Below are 17911 nucleotides of genomic sequence, written 5' to 3' on the forward strand. Positions count from 1 at the left end.
TAAAAACACGGCAATCTGAAGCACAAGATTACACTGTATTGTTATTCATAGAATTTGTAGCCACCAGGCACTTGTTCATTGAGTCTGACCTCCTGGGTAAAGTAGACTATAAAATGTCTCCAATAATTCTCGTGTGAAACTTATGAAATGGAGCATCTCTTCCATAAAAGTCACAATATCTTGATAAAAAGACTTCTTCTAAATAACAGAGAATCCATCATTGTCTTAAGTTTTTAGTTATGGCCTACTGTCACTATTAAATTCTCCATGATGTATTTTCTAAAATGAGCCTTCATTATTTGTTGCACTAAGCTTCTAGGGAATTACTTTATGGCAATCAAAAGTTCCATTCCTTCTCTGTAAGAACCATTTTTCTACATGTTTACAAGATTGCTAAATATGTAATCTCATTGGACTGCCCAATTAAGAATGCTACTAAATTTATAATCCCCGCCAACAATTTAAAAGGGCTCTCAGTGCAGATAAAGAAACAAAGTACAAGGGACTTACCGTACTTCCAAGCAAGGTAATTTTGCATATCCCATCCATTTACATTTTTCATTTAGCAGAGCTCAGTAGGTTCAGCCCCAGAGCTACTAAAGAAACCTGTATTTTAACAGACTATTCAACTCTCCCCAATAATGCTGAGCTAGTCGGATACAATTTGGTTCCATGTTATTAGAAAGCCAATAGTTTCCCTTTATTACAATACAATACAATACAATAGTAGAGTTGGAAGGGACCTTGGAGGTCTTCTAGTCCAACCCCCTGCCTAGGCAGGAAACCCTATACCGTTTCAGACAAATAGCTATCCAACATCTTCTTAAAGACTTCCAGTGTTGGGGCATTCACAACTTCTGGAGGCAAGCTGTTCCACTGATTAATTGTTCTCACTGTCAGGAAATTTCTCCTCAGTTCTAAGTTGCTTCTCTCCTTGATTAGTTTCCACCCATTGCTTCTTGTTCTACCCTCAGGTGCTTTGGAGAATAGTTTGACTCCCTCTTCTTTGTGGCAACCTCTGAGATATTGGAATAATGCTATCATGTCGCCCCTAGTCCTTCTTTCTCTTAAGCTAAACATACCCAGTTCCTGCAACCGTTCTTCATATGTTTTAGTCTCCAGTCCCCTAATCATCTTTTTTGCTCTTCTCTGCACTCTTTCTAGAGTCTCCACATCTTTTTTACATCGTGGCGGCCAGAACTGAATGCAGTATTCCAAGTGTGGCCTTACCAAGGCATTATAAAGTGGTATTAACACTTCACGTGATCTTGATTCTATCCCTCTGTTGATGCAGCCTAGAACTGTGTTGGCTTTTTTGGCAGCTGCTGCACACTGCTGGCTCATATTTAAATGGTTGTCCACTAGGACTCCAAGATCCCTTTCACAGTTACTACTACTGAGTAAGGTATCACCTATACTGTACCTGTGCATTCCGTTTTTGTTGCCTAAATGTAGAACCTTACTCTTTTCACCATTGAATTTCATTTTATTAGATAGTGCCCAATGTTCAAGTTTGTCAAGATCCTTCTGTATCTTAAGCCTATCTTCTGGAGTGTTGGCTATTCCTGCCAGCTTGGTATCATCTGCAAATTTGATGAGTTCCCCATTTATTCCCTCATCCAAATCATTGATGAAGATGTTGAAGAGTACTGGGCCTAAAACAGAGCCTTGGGGTACTCCACTGCATACTTCCCTCCATGTAGATGCAGTTCCATTGAGAACTACACGTTGAGTGCGGTTGGTCAGCCAGTTACCAATCCATCTGGTGGTGATGCTGTCTAACCCACATTCTTCTACTTTATCTAGTAGTAGGTTATGGTCTACCTTATCAAAAGCCTTACTGAAGTCCAAGTAAACTATATCAACGGCATTCCTCTGGTCCACTAATTTTGTCACATTATCAAAGAATGCAATAAGATTAGTCTGGCATGATCTGTTTTTGACAAATCCATGTTGGCTTTTGGCTATTACTTTGTTTGCTTCTAGGTGTTCGCAAATTCGTTGCTTGATTATTTTTTCCAGAATCTTTCCTGGTATTGAGGTTTCCCTTTTTTGAAGATGGGAACCACATCAGCTCTTTTCCAGTCCTCTGGTAGTTCCCCGGTGTTCCAGGATCTCTGAAAGATATAATTCAGTGGTTCTGAGATCTCGTCTGCTAGTTCCTTCAGAACTCTGGGGTGTAATCCATCCGGTCCTGGTGATTTGAACTCATCTAGGGTAGACAGGTGCTCACTTACCATTTTCTTCCCTATTTCAATTTGTGTTCCTAATTTTGTGGTGCTGCTTTTGATAGGTTGGACTGTTTTATCCCTTTGTGTAAAGACAGATGCAAAACATGAGTTAAATAGTTCTGCTTTCTCCCTGTTGCTTGTCACCTTCTTGCCACTTTCTCCTAGCAATGGACCAATTGTTTCCTTAACTTTTTTCTTGTTTTTAACATGTTGGAAGAAGCTTTTTTTGTTAATTTTTACTTTTGTGGCAAGCCTTTCTTCATTGTGAGCCTTAGCTTTCCTCACTTCATCTTTACAGGCTCGGGCTATTTGCTGATATTCTGCCTTAGTTATGTCCCCCTCCTTCCACTTTTTATACTTACTTTTTTTGTCTTTCAGTTTGTCAGATAGTTGTTTATGCAGCCATGCTGGTTTCTTTTGGGAGCTGTTGTTTTTCTTCTTCATTGGTATTGTGTTAGACTGGGCTTTTCTAATCTCATTTTTCAAAATTTCCCAAGCTTCTTGAGTTGTTTTCCCCTCGAGGATTCTCATCCATGGAATTTTTCCCAAGATCTCTCTAAGTTTATTGAAATTAGCTTTCTTAAAGTCCAAGACTCTAGTTTGACTTTGTTCTACTACTTGTGTTTGGATAATGTTGAATTCCAATATTGCATGGTCACTTGCCCCCAGGGTTCCTATGACTTCAACACCTTCTATCATTTCCTCTCTGTTAGTGAGAATTAAGTCCAGTATGGCTGATCCCCTTGTTTCCTTCTCTACTTTTTGGGAAACAAAGTTGTCTGCTAGGTTTGTTAGGAACCTGTTGGATCTTCCACTTGGTGCAGAGTTTGTTTCCCAGTTGATGTCAGGGTAGTTAAAATCTCCCATTACTATTGTGGTGTGCTTCCTACATACCTTAGTTAGCTGACTAGCAAAGAGTTCATCTTCTTCCTCTGCTTGGTTGGGTGGCCTGTAGTATAGACCTATGGCAATGTCATTTCCCCCACAACCTTTAATATTGACCCAAATGCATTCAAGATAGTTCTCATTATTGTTGTGCTCTATTTCTGTAGAGACATAGTTATTTCTTATATATAGTGCAACTCCACCTCCTCTTTTATTTGGTCTATTTCTTTTAAATAATTTAAATCCTTCTAGCTGTATGTTCCATTTGTCAGTTTCATCCCACCAAGTTTCTGTAATGGCAATAATATCATATCTGCCCTCTTTTACTTGAATTTCTAATTCTCCCTGTTTATTCCTCATGCTCTGTGCATTGGTATATAGACATTTGAGTCCATTTTGATTGACCTTGTGTTTACTGTCTACATAACCTGTATTATGCCTGACTGCCCCTATTTTCTTGCCACTTGTGTGATTCGTGCACATGGTATGACAATCACTATTACATGCTTGGTTTTGCTTGACAGCAGGAGTGATAATCTTACCCACACACACATCTATGTTACATGCATTTATAACCCTATGAATTTTAGTTTGCTGGGGACAGAGATGTTCTGTATCTATTAATTCTCTGTCCCCGCTCTTCAGTTTAAATGTTTATCAAGAAAATCTGTGAATTTAATGCCAAGTAACTCAGTTCCTTTCTTGGATGGGTGCAACCCATCTCTTTTGTACAGTTTTTCATTGGACCAGCTACAGGCTTCATGACTAATAAAACCAAAGCCTTCCCTTTTACACCACTCCTTTAGCCAAACATTAAACTCTGCTACACGCTGGCCCTTCCCTTTTTGTTCCTTATATACAGGTAAAACCTCTGAAAAGATAAGCCTACAACCTATACTATTAAGTTCATACCCCAAGTTCTGGAAATCATTCTGCACAGAAAGTACATCTTTCTGGGATAGATCATTAGTGCCAAGATGTATAATAGCATCAAGGTCACAGTCCTTACTTGCATTCTTGACTATCTTAAGAATACGCCTCTTGTCTCTGCTGGCAGTAGCACCTGGCAGACACCTGACCTCTTTTAAAACCTCCGTATCCTCTCCTAAATTAACATCTCTTACGATTGAATCACCAACCAGAAGGTGACTTCTCTTTTTACATACCTTGATCTTCTTCTGCGACTGATGTGTGATACCTGGTTCCCCTTTTCGCCTTTCCGAAGAAAGTTCTTCGTTTTGGACCACGATCCCCTGCTTATTTGAGTCATCATTATCACAACTGCCTTGACCTATCTCTTTAGTGTCCCCATTAAGGTCAGCAAGGGCACTATATCTGTTTTGCTGGGTCACAGCAAAAGCTTTGGGTTTATGGTTCACAGCTCTCAACCTGCCAGATCCCACAGTTGTCCAGACAGCTCTTCTCCTGCAAGATCTTTGTGGTAGAGGGGGCTGATAGTGTGGCTTCACCATAGAGTGGAATGGCTGACGTAGACACCTAGTTTCTGCTTGGAGAGCACAGATTACAGATTCTAGATAGGTAATCTGCCTATGTAGACTCGTAATTTGTTTACAAAGGGGACAGTATCCAAATTTGAAAAGAGTACTGCGAAAGACAGGTGCAAAACAGCTATTACATTGAACTAAGCCAGTCATTTTGAAATAAATAAAATCACAATCTCAAACACACTAATCCAGAATGTATTATTGCTATTTTGGTTTATAGATATATGATTCGCACGCCGTTAGGTGCGCGGGCCCCCACCTCAGTGTCTTTGTCTTGTGACTCACCCCCTCCTTCTCTCCAGCAGCTCCAATCCTAGCTTCAGGAAGATTCAAATGATATGGAGTTTAAGGGCCCCCACCTCAGTGTCTTTGTCTTGTGACTCACCCCCTCCTTCTCTCCAGCAGCTCCAATCCTAGCTTCAGGAAGATTCAAATGATATGGAGTTTAAGGGCCCCCACCTCAGTGTCTTTGTTTTGTGACTCACCCCCTCCTTCTCTCCAGCAGCTCCAATCCTAGCTTCAGGAAGATTCAAATGATATGGAGTTTAAGGGCCCCCACCTCAGTGTCTTTGTCTTGTGACTCACCCCCTCCTTCTCTCCAGCAGCTCCAATCCTAGCTTCAGGAAGATTCAAATGATATGGAGTTTAAGGGCCCCCACCTCAGTGTCTTTGTCTTGTGACTCACCCCCTCCTTCTCTCCAGCAGCTCCAATCCTAGCTTCTTGATTGAATGTTCCTTAAAACTTAATTTCATAGATAAGCCAGTTTCTTCTGAGGAACCTTACCATTAGCCAAACAGGAAACAACCTCTCCTCCTCCTCCTCCTCCTCCTCCTCCTCCTCCTCCTCCTCCTCCTCACCATCATCATCATTGTAAGAAAGAAACATCTTTCTTAAGAATTTGGAAATCCAATGTTCTATTATGTCTAGCTATGGACTACAGCAATAACTAGATGGCAGCAAAAATTCAATATTTTATACCTGCGTGCTGCACTCAAGAACTCACTGTTGCTATTATTTAGTATTGCCTAAAACACAAAATTGGATTTAGATGTTGAACTTTCCCCAAAACATTTAACAAGCATTGTATACACCAGAATATCAGTATGTAATCCTGTATTTAAAAATAAGACCCTCTGAATTCAGACAGCACCACTCCTCCCAACTATAAACCATACTAATTATAAATACATCCCAATATTCCAGTTTTGTAGTTACTTATTCATTCCCCTTTTTCTCCTTGAAAGCTGATATAATTATTAATTTCTAAGAATTCCTTTTAATTCTGTTAGTACATAGGTTTTACATACTTATATTTTTGTGGTTTAAAATAGCGGAGACTGAGGCGGCAGATGCAAGGCTAACTTTATTAACAAGAACGAACTGTCAGGAACAAAAGCGCAACTGAACTCGTCTGACAGCTATTTATACGAGTAGCTGTCAGAGGCGGAACCAATGAGAGTCTTGGGTTTTTCCCACTGGCCGGCAGGCGCGTCTGGGCCAATCAGAGGCGTTTCTCCTAACACCATCTGCTGGCCGCGCCTGGTGGTACACAACATATATGTATACATACTATGCACACATATATGCAAACAACACATGTATATATCAGTGGTGAAAGTCAAATTTTCTTACTACCAGTTCTGTGAGTGTGGCTTGCTGGGTGTGCCATGGGAAGGATACTGCAAAATCTCCATTCCCACCCCACTCTGGGGCCAGCCAGATGTGGTATTTGCCGGTTTTCTGAACTACTCAAAATTTCCACTGCTGGTTCTCCAGAACCTGTCAGAACCTGCTGAATTTCACCCTTGATATATATCTATACACACACACACACACAGACACATTATATACTCACACACACACATCTATACACATCTCTTTCAGTATATATGTATGTATGTAATTAACTGTTTGTAGAAATTTGGGCCATGTTGTTGTGGGGAAAATGGGGAAGTAGGATTAGGTATGCTCGCTTCCTTTAATATATAAATATATGAATGTGACATGAATTTTTTCACAGTTATACTCTTAGTCTAACTTATGTTTATTGTCTGCATTGATTGGTTACAGGTTTTCAGAGTTTATGCTAACTTACCTGGCAAAAATTCTTTTCCAATAGTTTTGGGCTGCGGCCCTTCCCTTCACAGAATCCAGGTGCAAATAGGGCTATATGCTCATAGAGTAATTTGACAGTCTTTCTTCTGAAAGATTAATAATGACTTGTGAACCTTGACCGGAAAAACACTGGGAATTCCATGGAAGAGCAGTATATTGCTTTGGGAAATCAACACTGCTTTAAAAGAACATAACCACATTTATATTTCCAGCATTCTCCTTGAAAATTGCCCACTCCCCACACTACAGGTTATTAAAAAGGCCTTTTCATCTAGCTATGCACTATATTGATTTACACAGTAGCAGCCTGTCCTGCCACGGCTTCTGAAGCAAGTTGGCTTACTAAAACAAGCATAGTGATTTCCTTAAGGAAATGTTTAGCAGGCTATTGAAACTTCCAATGAACTATACATACAGTATATATACAAATAAATTGCAACTGAAAGCATGCTTAGCCATATATATTAAACATCATACTATTAATCTCCTGGAGTTTTCATGCAGTTAAGGTGGAATACAATTCAATAAATAAATACAGTACAGTCCTCCCCTATTTGTACGAATTCTTTTTCCATTGTTATATGAAAGGCTATATAAATATTTTAGATATATAAATAGTTTTCAGGCTCAATGCAGTTCACAGTATCAAAAATTATACAAAATATCACATTGCTGGTGTATAAGAAAGAGGGAAGGGAAGACATGGGGAGGTTTGTAAAATTGTTTTATAGCTTACTTCAATAAAGTCAATAGTTCTACTCTCACTATGGGATCTGTTTCCTCATCTGGTCTACCTTAAAGACTGGAAGAGACAATGACCTATCACAAATCAGATGGAGCTGAACCAATCCAGAAAACAAGAGCCAACTTTTAGGGGTTCATAACTAGGTGTTCTCCCAATACTCCTATAGCTTTTAATAGCTAATCAAAGATTACATTCATTCTAACTGTAACCCTAACCCTAACCCTAAACCAAAACCCAACGAATTCCATTACTGTTTAACATATTGTTTGATTTTACTTAGCATGTTCTATAAACAATGGTTCATGGAATAGCAGTATATGTAAACAATTTTGGTTTACCCAATAAGCAAGTAAACATGCATTCGGTCATGTTTTGTTTTCATGTAAGCAGCTAACACACCTGTTTTGCAAGTTAACCATGAAAAAAATGATCATTTTTCTCCTCTTTCTTTTATTCATGGCAAACTGGTTCACTAGTAAAAGATGGAAATCCACCACCCAAGTTTTAATATAGCTATCACTTTTACATTTCAGATTTCTGAATCAAAAAAAAATAGTATGCATACAGTTCAAGCCGTGATTTGTCATAATTGTGATGATTATGGTGTAGAGCTCATGAAAACCCTAAATCCTCCATCTCAGAAAATTAGAATATTACATGCAATCAATAAAACAAGGATTGTACATAGAACAACATCGGACCTCTGAAAAGTATAAGCATGCATATGTACTCAGTACTTGGTTTGGGCCCCTTTTGCAGCAGTTACTGCCTCAATGCTGCATGGCATGGAAGCTATCAGCCTGTGGCACTGCTGAGGTGTTATGGAAGACCAGGATGCTTCAATAGCGGCCTTCATCTCTTCTGCATTGTTCGGTCTCATGTCTCTCATCTTTCTCTTGGCAATGCCCCATAGATTCTCTACGGGGTTCAGGTCAGGCGAGTTTGCTGGCCAATCAAGCACAGTAATCCAACAGTCATTGAACAAGATTTTGGTGCTTTTGGCAGTGTGTGGGCAGCTGGAAAATGAAGTCAGTATCCCCATAAAGCTCGTCTGCGAAAGGAAGCATGAAAATCTCCTGGTAGACGGCTGCATTGACCCTGGTCTTAATGAAGCACAGTGGTCCAAAGTCCTGTTGCTCAGTAGTCCAAAGCCCACTTTTCTGATGAGAGCAACTTTTGCCAAAAGCACCAAAAACTGGTTCAATGACTTTGGGATTACTGTGCTTGATTGGCCTCTCCATTCTTCCTCCATACTCTGGGTCCTTGGTTTCCAAATGAGATGCAAAAGTTAGTTTCACCTTTTAAGTTGCATTACTGAAATAACTGAAATAAATGCACAATATTCTAATTTTTTGAGTTTCACCTGTAAGTGAGTGGATTTAAGCTTTGGTGTCACAAATATTCTCTATGGCTGCTGTAATGAAATTATACATCTAGGAAGCATTGTAACTTCTGAGCCAATAATGCTGATGATGGCATTTATAATAAAGCTGTAGTTTAAATAAATTATATATAAAGTGTTCAGGTTTTTTGGGGAAGAAATACATTATACATGCATATAAATGTAGAAAGGAACCAAATGACAGAATTTCTGAATTAAATTTATAAACTACATAAGCATGCTTGGTACTGTATATATGGCTATCAGTAAGTGTTGTATTCTATGTTTCTTGATGAATGTATTCTATTTTTCTTTATGTACGCTGAGAGCATATGAACCAAAGATAAATTCCTTGTGTGTCCAATCACACTTAGGCAATAATATTCTATTCTATTCTATTCTATTCTATTCCAATAAAGAAAGAGGAATATATTAAGCAAATTGGAGTTCAGTAAAGAGTAGAAAGGAGGGAATATTGTGTAATACATTTATTCATAAATATATTGGTCTGATAGCTATGCAGACAGATTCAGCCCAAAGTGAGAAATAATCAAACGGAGAATTAAAATGGCATGAAGCCAATTTACACAAAAAAATTCCATGACTGATCATCTCCATGCCTCTTCCAGAGTTCATACTATTGATCCACATTAGGGACATACAGAAATATGAAACAATAACACTTAGAGAAGACTAATATGTTTTACCATCAATATATTATCCAGTGTTTATTGCCAAAACAGATAAATCCTTTTGTAAACATAGTTGGGATTTCAAAAATTAGCTGAATGCTATGAAGCCTAACATTCTGGAAGATGATTTATTGTAGAATAAAACACATTTTAAAGGTTGATATTTCTTGATACTTATCTTCCCAGACTGTTTTTTTTTTTTTTTGTAAACATTATCATGTCTTACATACCAAATTAGTTCTGTATATGATAACAGCTGGCAGGAGACTTTATTTCCATTTTATGCCTTTACTGGAAACTACACATAATTCCCTCTTTAAAAGAATGGCAAACTAAGTTGTAGAAATATACACATCTTTCAAAAATCATACCTGAAGAACATGTCTGACACAGAATTTAATAAAACTGAAAAATCATTTATTGAACCCTTTTTTTAAATACATGGACCCATATATTCAAAGTGTCAATTCCCCCGTGTTGTCATGGTAGAAAGTAGGGGGAGTACACTCCCTGCATACTGTTGAATGAAGTCGGATCTCAGATTACTGCAGCCGACTTGGGAGGGGTGTATTTTACAGGAGAATGTGATCATGACACAGACTGAGGGGAGGGAAGGAACAGGGGTAAAGTTCATAAGAAAAATCAAACAAAGCACAGGCTTGACAGCTAACAGATATTGCATAATATTTCACCTAATAAATCACTGGTTTTGTACTAAAACCTTGACTCGGTAATTATGAATTAATTAGGTCATCATTAGGAAATTTGACAGAAAGTTTGGATTTTTCTTAATCTAAGGTTTTAATTTAACTAAGACTTCTCTTGGACTCATTCTATAAGTTTGTCTTGGATTCTCTTAGATATATAATTTTTAGACTGGATACAAGCTTTTGTGAACAGTTCATTACAATATGAGTCATATTATATGAGCCACTTTAATTCATTATTGAATATTAACTTGATCTTAATAATGGTTTTTAAATTTCAAATTGGAAAATAAACATTAACATACAACACGTCAAAGTTTTTATTTGGGTTCTCTCAGCTTGTAAATCTTTTTTACCTTTTTAAGTTCTATTTCCCCCCCTGTTTTGAAATATCTGCTGAAGTATTAAAATTGAAAAAAAGTTAAAGAATCAAAGACAAAATCACAAGGCAGCCATGCAGATGACAGGGTAAAGTCATGTAGTAGAAGAAAAAATAACTAGGACCCAAGGCAAAACAGATCAACAAACCATTTTTCTATTTTACTGAGTAAAAAAGAAAAAAAAAGGTATCACCTTCAGCTCCTCAACAACCTAAAATACCTCTGGACTGCTTGGGAGCTGGAGTTAAAACACTACTGCCTCAGATGACTGGGATAATACTATGCCACTGAATTTATTTTTAAAAAAATCACAGAGAGAAATTGAAAGCTCAGGGAGAAAAACAGCAATTAAAAATAAAACCTGCTGGTGAATTTAAACAAAGCAACCTTCCATTTACCAATAAATTATGGTATTTATAATAAAAGGGAGATCTAAAAGTATTAATCATCATCATCATTGGCTCAGCTGAAGGACTTTCTTTTTCCTCTGCAAAATAGCACTGAACTACTAATTTATAAAATGCACTGGGAGGCACTTCCTGGTTGGAAGTGAAGACCAATTGGAAACTGCAATTTGCAATGTCAATGCCACTTAGACTCATACACTGCCCCACAGTACTTTACAGCATTCTCCGGGTGGTTTACCATGTCAGCATATTGTCCCCAACAATCTGGGTCCTCATATCACTGTTTTCAGAAAGATGGAAGGCTGAGTCAACCTTGAGCCAGTCAGGATCGAAGTCCTGGCTGTGGGCAGAGTCAGCCTGCAATACTTCATTCTGACAACTACAACACTATTTACCCCAATATGTCCACCATAGATCAATTAATCCAATATGCAGAAGTTCACGGCTCATCATAATACAGGTAGCCATCACTTAATCATCAGTGGTTTAACAAATGTTCAAAGTTATGATAGACCTCACCAAAGTGACTTATGACCCAATTCCAAAATTCCAACAGTTGCACACAAACTCGTTGACACATGATCACATTTTAGATGCGGCAATTGGCAATTGGCTGGCTGTAGCATTCTGCAATCACATAATATGATTTATGACAATTTTTCAGCCCCTTCTGCCATTTTCTGGTGAAAAACGCTGATAGGAATACATTGATTCATTTAATGACTGCTGTGTTTGCTTAATGGCCACAGTATTTCCTTAAAGACTGCCACAAAAAAAATCATAAAATTGGGTCCAGATATGTGGATGTCTCAACTTATACCATGATGACTTATGACAGAAATTCTGGACTCCATTAATGGAAGTCAAGGACTACAGTACCTGTATATCCGTAGTATGTTTACTGTAGTAACACAACTACTTTACAAAGTACATTGGCTTCCAATATGCCTTTGGATGCAATTTAAGATGCTGATTTTTATCTACCAAACTTTGAACAGCACAGGACTGGGCTAGTTGCAGCCTGACCCCAGTTACCTCTAGTATCTGGTCCCACATACTCTGACCAGATGGACCTGCTATAGGTTCCTGATGTCTCAGAAGCTCCCCCTCGACCAAGATGAAACTTTCTTCTGGGTGGGGATTGTATATTTGGTTTATAGATGTTATTTCTTATTGATGATGTACGGATTGTTTAATTGCAATATTGTGTGCAAATGGATTGATATCAGTGACGTGCGGTGAGGTTTATGGCTGGTGAGGCAGCAATTTTTTTAGACTTGTGGACTTCAACTCCCAGAATTCCACAGCCAGGCATGCTCAGTTCCGATTTAAAGAGACAACATTTGTTTTCCTTTTTTCTTTTTCTATTTCTTCTCCCTTCCCCTCCTTCCTCCCTCTCTCCTTCACTCCCCCCTCTCTCAAACACACACACACACACACACAAACACACACACAGAAGTTGGATTGAGGTGTTTAATTCCATGTATCTGATTTACAGTGCAAAGCAGGAGTTATTTTTGCCCTGTTCAATCAGCTTTTCTCTTGCATTTTCTTTGATAAAAGGGATGGAAAGATGGTCTTTGGGTTCCCCCTTTGACTGAGAGAATCCGTTTTAGTCAGAATGTTCAAATGTAATAAAATGACCTTCCTGTCTCGATCTGTTTCTTTTTTTAAAAAACAAAGTTTTATTGGTTTTTTGGAAATAAAAAGGAAAAGGGTGCTGGAAAAGGTTACAAATTTTGGTAGTTGCAATATGCAGCCGGTGTCCCCTCCCCCCATACTCATGGTATACATTTAAACAAAATTCAATACAAAATAACAATATTTAGTCAGCATATAAATTCATATAGTAGTTTCAATCAATTTATATCAAGCAAATTTTCTTGTTCATTTTTGTGATCTGAGTTTCCTTGGTGTTGCCCCTTCTCCCCCCGCCAGCAGAGCTCCGGCCCCTCCCATGTCCTGTATGTCTGTTGTAAGATCATCTGGTTTATCTAGGAGTGCTTTGTTTTTTTCCATAAAGGCCTGAGCCTCTATGGTTGTGTTAATTCTAACTCTTGTATCCTCCCAGAATATTAGCATACCTTCAGGCATCAGCCATCTGAACCACACCCCCTTTTGGTAAAGTTTCTTCGCTAATTGCGAATAATTTTTTCTTTTCTCCCTCACTTTCTTGGGGATCTTGGGGATCTGTTTCAGAATGGTGATTTCTCTATCTTGGTATTTCAAAACTTGCCCCCTTTGTGCACTCAGAATTTCATCTCTTGTAGTCTTTCTAAGAAACTTAATGTGTACTTCCCTGGGTACATTGTGTGTTCTAGCATATGCTGAATTTACTCTATAAACCAGGTCTAATTCCCACCCCATCTGTTGCTTCTCTTTCTGAATGTATTCAGCCAAGATGTTTGTCATAATGTCCCTTAAATCTTCATCATCTGTCTCAACCACATTTTGAAATCTAAGAAAAAAAGACATTCTTTCAAATTCTGTTTTCATCTGGTGGATCTCAAGTTCTTTGTTCCCCCTCTGCAGCCCTTCCATCTCTCCCCTCATCTCAGCCGTCCCCCCCCCCCTCCTAAAGATCCAGTCTCTGTGAATTTTTACTGGTCTGGTCCTGGTTCTCTTTAAGCTCTTCTTTCATCTGCTTCAGTTGACTTTTTATCTCCTCTTGTCCCTTTAAGATTTGTTGAAACATTTGTTGAAAGTCCATCTCAGTAGTTTTAAGCTGCATCAGGGATATTATCGTTGATTGTGTACTGGGACTGGATGTTGCAGATGTCAGGGCAGAGGAAGCAAAGCCCGGCTTCCCCAGGGGTGGGTTTTTAGGTGGCATTGTATGAGCAATAAAGAGTTCACAGTCAATACAGAGAGAGATCAATCAGGGAGGGGAAACCACCAAGAGAGTTCAAGAGACTAAAGGTCCGGGCAGAAGGAGATTTTCCTGATCACAGTTTCTGGTATTAGAGTAACAAGTCCTCATTCCAGGGAGTTCAAACCAATAAGAGATTTGTCTGAGTAGCACGGAGAAAAAGACAGGAAGCCTGAAGTTCTGTAGGTAGAGTCAGTTTTCAGTGTTTATAAAGACAACGGAAGTGTGCCATCTTGCCCTGCCAGTTTCGGGGTTAAGAGACATAAAAGAAAGTTTTCAAAGTTCCAAAAGTTTTCAGATCATCATTTCATTTGTAGGGTAATGATCCAAAATTAGCCCTTGCTATGAGCATGGAGTCATTGGTTGGCTCTCTCCCTCCTCCTCCTCCAGGGCTGAGAGCAAAAACAGTTTACAGCCGCCTGTCCGAGAGGGGGGGGGAATCCCCCTCCCTCCAGCCGCGCTTCTCCAAACCAAGTTGAAAGCAGTTTTAGGTATAGCTGGCAGTTTCTTTAAAAGCAAATAAAGGAATGGGGAGAAGTTTCCACCTCAGCGCACCGCAACCGCGTCCTTCGGATTGCTCATTCTTCCGGCCTGGCTCCCCCGATTGGTCCCTCAGCACCCGAGCCCTCCGGTCGGGGCCAACCAAGGCCGGTCTAGCTTGGGGGAGGCAAGCCACCCCGTGAAGAGTCCGGCCCGGCCTCCATGTTGCCCTCCACCATGGGATTCGGCCATGGCACCACCTGCCAGAGCTGTGTGGCATCTGAGGCGCGCTTGTCGGGCAAGGGCAGGTGAGGCGCGGATGGAGCGGAGGAAGCCTCTACCCCCACTTCCCCGCCTGAAAGAACAAAGGGAATCTCTGCCGCTGCCCGGGCAACCTGGCCGGCCTCTCTCACGGCGGCTCTCCAGCACCGAGCCTGGGAGTCTCTGGAGGAGCTGGCGGGGGCTGCAAGCACCGCAGGCTGGACTGGAGCCGGAGGCGATGCCCCTCCGGCCTGGTAAGACAGGCTGCCCTCCCTGCCTCTCCTACCCCTTTCCCCCTCTCACTCAAACAAACTCTCTCTCTCTCAAACAAACAAACAAACACACACACACACACAAAGCTTCTCTGAAGAAGCCCCGCCCAAACGAGCACCCTCTATTAGGAGGCAGGAGAACTGGGTGCCTCCCCTCCATCAGGAATTTGTAAGCTTTTAACCCTTGCTTAACTTAAGGGTTAAAAGCCTAAAAATTCCTGACGTAGGAGCAGCACACAGTTCTCCTGCCTCATAGAAGAGGGCGCTTTTTTAGAGGCTTTTTTAAACACTTAATCAGTCATCCATGGTGAGGCAGCTCAGGCAGCAACTAGCTCAGTCTGAGCTCAGCTCTCGCCTTTTTCCCTTTACATTTTTTTTCTTTTCATGATGACAGTGGTGAGGCTTTGCCTCCCCTGCCTCCCCTGACTGCACGTCACTGATTGATATACACCATCAGGAGCGATTTGTGTGATTTGGACAGCTATATAAATCTTCTAAATGAATGAAAGATGAAATGACATTGGCATTTTGTTACCATATTTTTTAACTCCCCTTAATCATAAAGGATTACCATGAGAGTACCCTGGTTATTAACTTGGGAAAGGGATTGTATATGGGCAGGGGCTGGCCTGCTTTCCTGTTAAAATAAAATTTTGTAAAGCAGAAAATAATTGGTCTTGTGGTTGGAAAGGAGAACTGGTTCTTAATCTCTTCTGTTTTGTCTTTGGAAAAGTGAGAAGCCACAGGGAGTTGTGAGATGTTGCAGGAACATTGTATATCACATGAACATCCTTGTATGTGGTAGAATCTCCAGCTAGAGGGGGGAGGTGTGAAGAGGGTGTTGAGTTTAGAATCCTTGAACAGTGGTGCAAATCTTACCTCCCCCCAGAATTCTTGAAGCCTTATCTGGCTGTTCCCAAGAGAATGCTATCAGTCTGGTGATATTCTTCTAAATAGCCATGCAACAATAAAAGAGTAACTTTGATCAGTTCCTTGTGTCATTCTGGTTCCTTATACCTGACATTGCCTATCACTATCTGCCTAAATCTTATAATATTGGGCTGCCACCAATGGTAAATGACCAGAAATAGTCAATATGAATTCCGTACTATTGAGCGCAGATGCTGATTTTCAGGCTTTCAAGAATTGCTATTTGCAGTTTGGAAAAAGCTACATTCAGTTGTTCCTATAGACTCTATAACAAGGGCTCTTTGCTTAAGAACAACCTAGATGAGGGGATGGAACAATTTTAGCGCTTAGCAAAGAATAGAGTGCTCTTCATTCTTTAAAACCTTTTCCTTATTTGCTAATAAATTAAAAACCCACCAATACTTGGTGGATCTCATTGCCCCTCACTGTATTCTTTATACAACTGCTTGCATGCACGAATAATACTTGAGGGAAATATTTTTCTCCAGAACACTTGAAAGCGTTGCAATCAGGTGCATTTAAACGCTGAAGCTCCTGACCTTTGCAGTGATGAATTTTAATATTAGTCAGAGAATCTGGGGATCGCAATACTCCTGTGCACATCATGTTTGGGCTGCCTGCTAACTCATTGCTGTTGACAAATAATAGTTTTTGTGCCTATTTAATACAGAAAAGAAATGGAATGGAAAAGTAATAAATGCCATGAATGTGATTTATAGCTTACCCTTCAGGCAATTCCTGTGGTTCTGCTAGGTAATTACACAGTGCAATCCAGATTCTCCCCCCCCCCCAGCTATAGTCAATAAAAACCTGTGAAATAAAATTCTAGAAGAAAACAGCAAGGACTATCATCCAAGGGGTTCTCTATTTTTAATGTCTCACGAGATGGGAAACTACACACATTTGATAAATAAACACATAAGTAAATATTGCTGAACAGTGGCATGTAGATAGGCTGGTACAGATGTCCCTGTTCTGGTGCAAAAATGAAGCAATGTCAATAACTATTATCATATCATAGAATAACAAAATTCTATTTCATAAACTCCACAACATCCACAGTGCTTCCATCATGCCTTTATTGGTTTTTCTTTTGTATTTCATAAGAGTAGCCAAGTCTAGTTTTATTTAATAAATAGATTTGTTTTCCTATAATGGGAGCAAATTTATTTTCTAATCTTCTGGTATGCCTGACCATAAAAATAAAAAAAAAAACCACAGGAACAGATTTGACAAATTCAACATGCATAGCCTGAAAAAGTGAAATGGATGCAGAGATGCCTTCCATCTTGGCCAGAGCCAATCTTTCAATGTAACTAAGTCAAATAGTTTGCAGTGAAAAATAGAACCCTGTAAATGACACATGGAACACAAATTGCTCATCTGAATGAACTGCTATAAATTGACCATTCAAAACAAAGAACTGAATCCAAAGCAGCAAGTGAATGTCTGCATTTGAAAAATAATGTATATCCTTTTTTCTAATGTGCCATTGGAAGATGTTCCACAGTTGAAGCAGCAAATTAAATATTTTTACAAAATAGCAAAACTCTGTTTTGTTATTTACTTAAAATCAAGGAACCTAAAGATAAAGACAGTTTATCCCCATATTTAGCTACAGGATAATCGGCTGACTTTTAATTTTCTTAAAAAAACATACCCAGTTCTGGCATGTTTTCAAATCCAATAATAAGCCTTTGCAGCCAACAGCATGCTAGTTCCTATCAGCCTACCACTGGCCCAAAGAGGAAGAATACTGTCAACTGGAATTCTGATTAAGAATTTAAGAAGGAAGGCATGTACACTCACACACCTGCTTGGCAGGTTATTTAATAGTTTTCCTTGGGCAGACAAATCTCTGGGGTGATGGGAAGATAGAAAGAAAGATTGGGACACAGGTGTCTACTAGAAATTAGGAAATAAGAGAATCTTCTCCTGAAGGTGCCCATAAACTTAATTGTCAACTGAAGTACCATTGGTTCTTGAAGCAATGTTTTACCTCCTTTTGTTTGCTAGCATATCAGGTATTGTTTACATAATGAAATGTTAT

General features: G+C 39.5%; 1 protein-coding gene across 1 annotated transcript in view; it reads right to left on the reverse strand.

Moving 5' to 3' along the window:
• Positions 1–17911, reverse strand: part of DPP10 (dipeptidyl peptidase like 10) — a 652197-nt gene that overhangs the window by 369511 nt on the left and 264775 nt on the right. The gene's annotated exons all lie outside the window — the stretch shown is intronic.

The sequence above is a fragment of the Natrix helvetica genome (genome assembly GCF_964273705.1).
Source record: "Natrix helvetica genome assembly, chromosome: 1".
NCBI classification, from domain to species: Eukaryota; Metazoa; Chordata; class Lepidosauria; order Squamata; family Natricidae; genus Natrix; species Natrix helvetica.